At 35.8% G+C, this 7,309-nt stretch overlaps 1 non-coding gene across 1 annotated transcript; it reads right to left on the bottom strand.

The window, feature by feature from the left end:
- Positions 1-6,153: 6,153 nt before the first annotated feature.
- Positions 6,154-6,260, bottom strand: LOC121229774 (small nucleolar RNA R71). Its single transcript, XR_005927730.1, has one exon. It is a non-coding gene; the product is annotated as a small nucleolar RNA R71 (small nucleolar RNA).
- Between the last annotated feature and the right edge of the window lie 1,049 nt (positions 6,261-7,309).

A 7,309-nucleotide genomic window follows, 5' to 3' on the forward strand; every position in this document is an offset into this window, starting at 1 on the left:
TATCAACATTTTCCACCAATGATACACATTATCTCTCAGCAAAGATACAACACACCTTATACATTCATCTGGAGTATAGAACAATTCATCAAACACTCTGATTGTGTTCTCGAGCTAGAACTCAGCCTTCTCAGCATCATCATCAACTGTAGCCCAAAACTCTTTGGCCCCGTGTTTACATATCTTATCCACTGGCGGCTTACTAAATCGAATCAGATCTAACACTTGTGGCACAACTGGGACTTTTTGAGAAACAGGTGGGGGTGGAGGTTGTTGAGCAGCCAAATTCGTTTGAACGAACTCCGAGAACCACTCACTCATCATTTGGAAGAAAGCTACTTCAAATAGGCTTAGAATCGACCAGCGCTACCCCTTGAGCGGGAGCAGGCGCATTACTTTCCACATTGTCAGCTATGGCTCGATTGGGATCCATTTGCTATATAAAAGCACATTGTTAACTATCACGAATTATCATACTACCACAGTTTATATATATAGCATGTAAAGCTAGACTCTCATATGCTATATTAGTCCTAAAATCAACTAAACTGTAGCTCTGATACCAATAAAATGTAACACCCCTAACCCGTATCTAATGCTAGAATAGGCTTACGAGGCATTACCAAATAACAGACCTTATTCACATACATATATGCAATCATAATCAAAATCCATTCCTATCAAACACATTATCCCATGTAAGGTCCTACGAGACCTTAAAACATGCTTAGAAATGGTTCGAGATTAAACTGATAACATACGCAAACTTTAAGAAACTTAGAATTTTTTTTAATTTTAGGGTCACTGATAAATCGTAATTTATACATATTTTTATCTCATGCTTAGCACATTTATGGATGATTTCTCCTTAGATTTGGTGAATTCGATCCTCCTAATCCTTTAATTTCATGTTTTATTGTTAAGTGTGCATAAAAGAGTAAAAAGAGCGAGAAACGGGCTAAAAATGGAGAAAATAGACTAAAAAGAACGAGAAACGGGCTGCAAATGGAGAAAATAGACTAACATGGGAAATCAACACAGCTTGGACTTCTTCACACGGGCAATCCACACGGCCGTGTCCATTTGGAAAAATCGCAGCACGACTTACACTGGTAGACCACACACCCGTGCCTATTTAACAGCCTTGACCAGAGTCTGAAGCAATCACACACGAGCGTGGCACATGGGCGTGTCCCTGTCGAGCCCAAGTATAGTCCTATTCTGAAAAGGCCACTTTTGAGGGCTCTTAGGCATTCTAAAGCCTATTTAAACACTTGAGGAGGCACTTAGAGAAGACACACGGAGTAGGAGGCAAGGAATTACTCAAGGGAAGTCGATTGATCCATCTCAGAAGCCGGATTCATCGTCAAAACTGAAGATCTCCCTTCAATTTCCTTCAGGAGTTTTGGGTTTTCCTTATGTTTTGTTGTTTTTATTCTTTTGAGATGTTTTCTTTCATAATTATGAACTAAAACCCCTAAGTACCTAAGGGGAATGAAACCTAAGACGGATCTTATTATTATTATCTAAATTGTATGATAAATATTTGACTTAATTCTTAATTATGTGTTCTTAATTCTTGTTTTAATATTCTAGGATATTGATTCAAGTTAATGAACTTATTCAAAGGAGCAAAAGTCCCTGTCTAAGAGTAAATTTGTCATAATTAAGCGGAGTTGATTGCACGCCTACAGATAGTGTGACAAACCTAATTTGACCATAGTCGGAATGTGGTTTCGGGACCACAAAATCGAGTCATAAAATTTTACTTTAATTTTAATTGCATATATTTGATGTGTAATAGTGTGTGTATGAAAAATTAATGTTTTAAATTATTCTTAGGAATGTGAATTTTCTTGAAAGGACTTAGTTGAGAAACTTAGAAAAGATGATAGGTAAATTGTAAGGATCAAATAACAACAAGGTGAGAAAACTTGGGTTTGCATGTCAAATTGCCCAAAACTCAAGTAGTGGCCGGCCAAGCAAGGATGGTTCTTCCATTAAGTTGAATTTTTAATGTAATGCTTTTATTAGTAAATGGTTAAAATAAATTAAAGAAAGGAAAGATGAATAAAATAAGAAAGCAAGAGAAAGTCTTCATCTTCTTTCTTTTTCAAGTGCCGTGAGCTAGGAGAAAGAAGGGAGAAATGTTCTAAGACATTCGGCCATCCTAAGGGGTTGATTAAGGTAGGATTCATGTTAGTTTTGTTAAAATTTTTGTGAAAATCTAGTTAGTAGCCAATGTCTTATTATATCCCATATGTTAATTTTCTACCTAAATAGGTAATTAAATGGCATGCGGTTAGGGAGAGGTAAATGCTAAGAGTATGGTGCTTTTGATGTTGTGAATGGAAATAGTAGAAAGGTGAAAGAAAATTTAGGTAGAAATGTAGTTATATGTGGATTTATATGATGTTACAAATAGATGTGAAGCTATGCTAGATTAGGAAAAATTCGGTCAAGTGTTCATGAGAGGAAACTATGTGATTAAAAGAATAAAAATGATATTATAATTGATAGTATATGTATTCGGCCATCTAATTAAGTGTATAGGTGATGTTAAATCTAATTTTTGCACATTCGGCTATATAAGTATGCCCATTTGTGATATTACCTTTGATTGTATAAAATCGACTAAAATGAGTAATTAGTAAGGGTGGTTGCCTAATATACAAATATGTATATATGTATGTGTAATTGGATTATTGATAGTAAGGTGATATTATATGGTTATTAGCCGAATGGCTCAAAAGCATAAGGTAGAAAGATAAAAATTTACCATGTGTTTCTTATGATATGAAATCATTAATATCTTGATATAAATATTTAGCAAGACGGTTAAACTAGTTTAACTTATTTGATTAAGCTCAAGAACTTAAAGGAGGGGAATCAAGCAAGGGCAAAGCAAAGAACATCGAGTAGCCGAGTTGGAACCGTTTTACCCAACACAAGGTAAGTCCTTAAGAATTTTTGTAAGGTTGATTAGTTTGTATATAAATAATACTAGTGAATCATAAAAGAATTCCTTTGGATGAGTATTCTTTTGGAGTGATTTTCCTATTTATTAACGTGACCATATGTGCTATTTGAATTAAGTAAATTGCCTTATCATAATGAGTTAACATATGGCATTATGTGTGCGGAATTAAGTGGCACTATGTGTGCCGATTTGGATGTTGAAGCATGAGAGAAAATCCATTGCACTAAGTGTGCAGTTTACTATGGCACTATGTGTGCGAGTGTGACGAGCACTATGTGTTCAAATTCAGAATGTGCATGAAAGAACGAAGTGGTAGAACTAGTAACTAAAATATCGAACTTGAGACATGTGCTGAGTAGGTATAAATTTATCTAGTGCATCATGATTCCATGCTTTGAGGAATCGGGTCTAAATCAATTGGGTTGTTTTGGTATTTGATTTGATTGTAGGACTTGGCATGAGATTGAATCGAAATTCTAAGAAATTATAGCATAGTTCGGTATGGTTGGAGTAACTGATTTTGCATTATTTGCTTTCTCTTATGATCTTTTATAAATGGACGGTATGTAAGGCTTATGACTTACTGAGTTATATACCCATCTCGTGTGTTTGTTTGTTACTTATTTAGGTTTCTTTAACCCATTTTGTGTGCTCAGGACCATCGTCGAAGTCATCACACCAGCTTGTAACTTTTTGGTACCCTCTTCTTAGTTGGTCTAAGAGAACATTTCGGCATGTATAGGCTATTATGTTTTGTTTGAACTTTAATATGTAAACTTTTAGCCATGCGAATATGGCTTAAATGCTAAGTTTGGATTTGGCCTTATCGGTGCTTAGTTATAAGGTTCAGTAAGTTTGGCCTTGATAATTCGGTTTTGATTGAGTAATAGTCTAAGTCTATTTGATTATTATGCCATATGCCATGGCTAATCATTTTTGGTGTTACACTTATGATATGGTTATTGAGTAGTATGGAAATTCTTGATAATGACTAGCCATTGGAATGGCTAATCATGATCATATTTGGTGTTATGTATGTCAAATTACTAGCTAATCCATGGAAACCATGAAATAGGTAAATTTTACCATAAAATAGATTCAGACAGCAGTAGTGATGTGAATTTGGAAAATCACTAAAAATAGTAGAAATGGAATTAAATAATGAATAAATTATGGAATCTAAGCTTGATGAGTCTATTTTCATATGGAAGAAGCAAAACAGGTGTATGAGCTATGTTTTATGAGATGTTTAAATTTTTGTGAAACAGGGCCAGAGCGATTTCTGGATCCCCTGTTCTGACTTTGAAAATTCACCATATATTTTAGAAAAATAATTAGAAGTCATGATTTATATGTACAGATTCATTATTGAGTCTAGTTTTATTACAAACAAACAGTATAGGCATTTAAGCACTGTAAATGGAGATATCTAATTTGTAATGCATAGAGGTCAGAGTAGTCGAACCCTGATACAGGGGAGACTTTAACTAATAAACTGTACTAATTGGCCTGACCAAAAATTCTAAAACAATTTTTACTAGATAAATATATGAGTCTAGTTTAAGGAAAAATTTACGGAATTGGATTTCGAGCTTCGGAACTCGAGATATGATTTTTAGAGCGACTGTGATGCAATTAGCCAGCTTGTCTAGAAAATTTTAAAATGAATTGTATGAGCTGTTTAAGTAATGAATTAAGCCCGTTAACACCTTGTGTTCGACTCCGGCAACGGTCTCGAGTACGGGGTGTTACAGATAGGGTGAAAAGATTTTGCCAAATTAGGGTGAAACCTAATAAGGGAGTCCATAGATTGAGTTAATGCAACAGTAGGTTGTTAATTAGAAAGAGATTTCAATTAATCAACCTAGGGTTGGACATTATTAGTCTCGAGAGAGATAATAATATAACTTAGGGATTTCTACGGATCAAGTCAAATGAATAAATTGTCTAATTTAGAGTCAAATAACAAGTGAAGTCTAGGTGAATTTTTCCTTGGGTATTGTCTTAATCAATCGAGTTTTCCCAAATGCTTTTCCCCAAGCTTCTCTCTGTACACCCTTAGTTTAGTTAATTAGTTTAGATAAACAAATCACTTAATTTTTAGGCTAGATAATAAAAAGAAAGCAATTACTAGCACTCTCGGTTCCTTTGGGTTCGACAATCCGGTCTTGCTAAAGCTATACTACTGTTCAATAGGTACACTTGCCTTCATTGTGATAATAGTTAGTTTCAAGAACGATTAATTATAAACTTTTAAAACCTGTCGCGAATATCATGTATCAGTCACACGCTTGTGTGAACAGGCCATGTCCCTCACACGGCCACCAGACACGTCTGTGTCACAGGCCGTGTGAAAACAGGGCATACATACTAACTTGTACCACATGGCCGGAGACACACCCGTGTGCCATGGCCGCGGGAAAACTAGGGAGGTTACTAACTTGGATCACACGACCGTTGCCGGGGAACTAAGATATTAGGAACACTCGTTTTTTATTACTTTAGCCATTTTACTTCATTTGCAATTTAAATTTTTTATTTTCTTTTCTAATTTTCTCTTTTATTTGCTTCTGGCAGGTTTTTTATAGTGTATAACTAGAAGAAACCAGTCAGGACCATTACTTTTTGCTAGTGAGATCGAACACACAGCTCGCAGAAACCGAAGAGAAATAAGGCGAAGTTTAAGATACATAGAGGAAGAGCAAGAGGATGATACTTCAACCATAACCGAGGAGATGGCTGAAAATCAAGAAAATCTGCTACCTCCTGCGATTGCCGCTGATCCAGTAAATCAGAATCATGCTCCACACACTATGTATGGTTATGCTAAACCAAATTTAACAGGAACTGAGTCAAGTATAGTTAGGCCTGCTATTGCTGCAAATAATTTTGAACTGAAACCTAACACGATTCAAATGATACAGCAATTTGTTCAGATTGATGGTTTGCAGGATGAGGATCCAAATAACCACTTGGTGAATTTTCTAGAGTTTTGTGACACATTTAAAATCAATGGCATTTCTGACGATTCCATACGCCTTCGGTTATTTCCCTTTTCATTAAGTAATAGGGCTAAACAGTGGTTGAACTCGTTACCGCAAGGGTCAATCACTACTTGGGAACAAATGACCGAAAAGTTTTTACTAAAATATTTTCTGCCAGCTAAAATGACTAAATTAAGGAATGATATCTCTTCTTTTGTACAGATGAATTTAAAAACACTATATGATGCATGGGAGAGATACAATGACTTGTTGAGAAGGTGCCCTCACCATGGGTTACCACTCTAGCTATAGGTTCAAACTTTTCACAGTGGCCTGGATCCTTCAACTAGACAGATGGTTGATGTAGCCGCTGGTGAGACTATCAATAATAAGACACCTGAAGATGCTTATGAATTTATAGAAGAGATGTCACTAAATAATTATCAGTGGCAAGTCTTGAGGACAAAGCCAACGAAAGCAGCCAGCATTTTTAACGTCGATTCGGTCACCATGCTCTCTAATCAGGTAGAACTTTTGAATAGAAAAATTGACAGTTTTCTTGATTCTTCACAAGTTCACCCAGTAATGTAACGCAATGCAAGTGAAGGAGGAACGAGCAATTCAGAATACCCACCTTATGGCCACAACATGAAAAGCGAGCAGTTAAATTATATGGGTAATAATCATCGACTTCAAAATAATCCCTATAGCAACACTTACAATGCAGGATGGAGGAACCACCCTAATTTCTGATGGGGAGGCCAAGGGAATCAGAGACTACCACCACCTCTAGGATTCCAACAATCACCTTACTAACAAGAGAAAAAGCCGAACCTTGAGGAGATGCTAACAAAATTCATCTCAGTGTCAGAAACTCGTTTTCAGAATACCAAAACAGCACTTAAGAATCAACAAGTGTCGATCCAATGGCTCAAAACTCAGATAGGACAGCTCACAAAACTAATTTCTGAAAGACCACCAGGAAGTCTACCTAGTAACACCAAACCCAATCCAAAAGAGCATGAGTGTTAGCTGGTTCTAAAAAGAAGCCACCACAAGAAGCTGACAGAAAGGAGGTAGAACCCGAAAACAATGACAATCTAATGCCAAAAGAATATAAACCACCAATCCCATACCCAATAAAGTTGAAGAAAGACAGTATGGATGCACAATTCGGTAAATTTCTTAAACTTTTTAAACAACTGCATATTAACTTACCTTTTGTTGAAGCTATATTACAGATGCCTACATATGCAAAAATTTTAAAAGAGATTTTAACAAACAAAAGGAAGTTTGAAGACTTATCTACAGTGGAACTTAATGAGGAATGCTCAGCCATACTCCA

This window comes from Gossypium hirsutum, chromosome A05 (genome assembly GCF_007990345.1).
Source record: "Gossypium hirsutum isolate 1008001.06 chromosome A05, Gossypium_hirsutum_v2.1, whole genome shotgun sequence".
Taxonomy (NCBI): domain Eukaryota; kingdom Viridiplantae; phylum Streptophyta; class Magnoliopsida; order Malvales; family Malvaceae; genus Gossypium; species Gossypium hirsutum.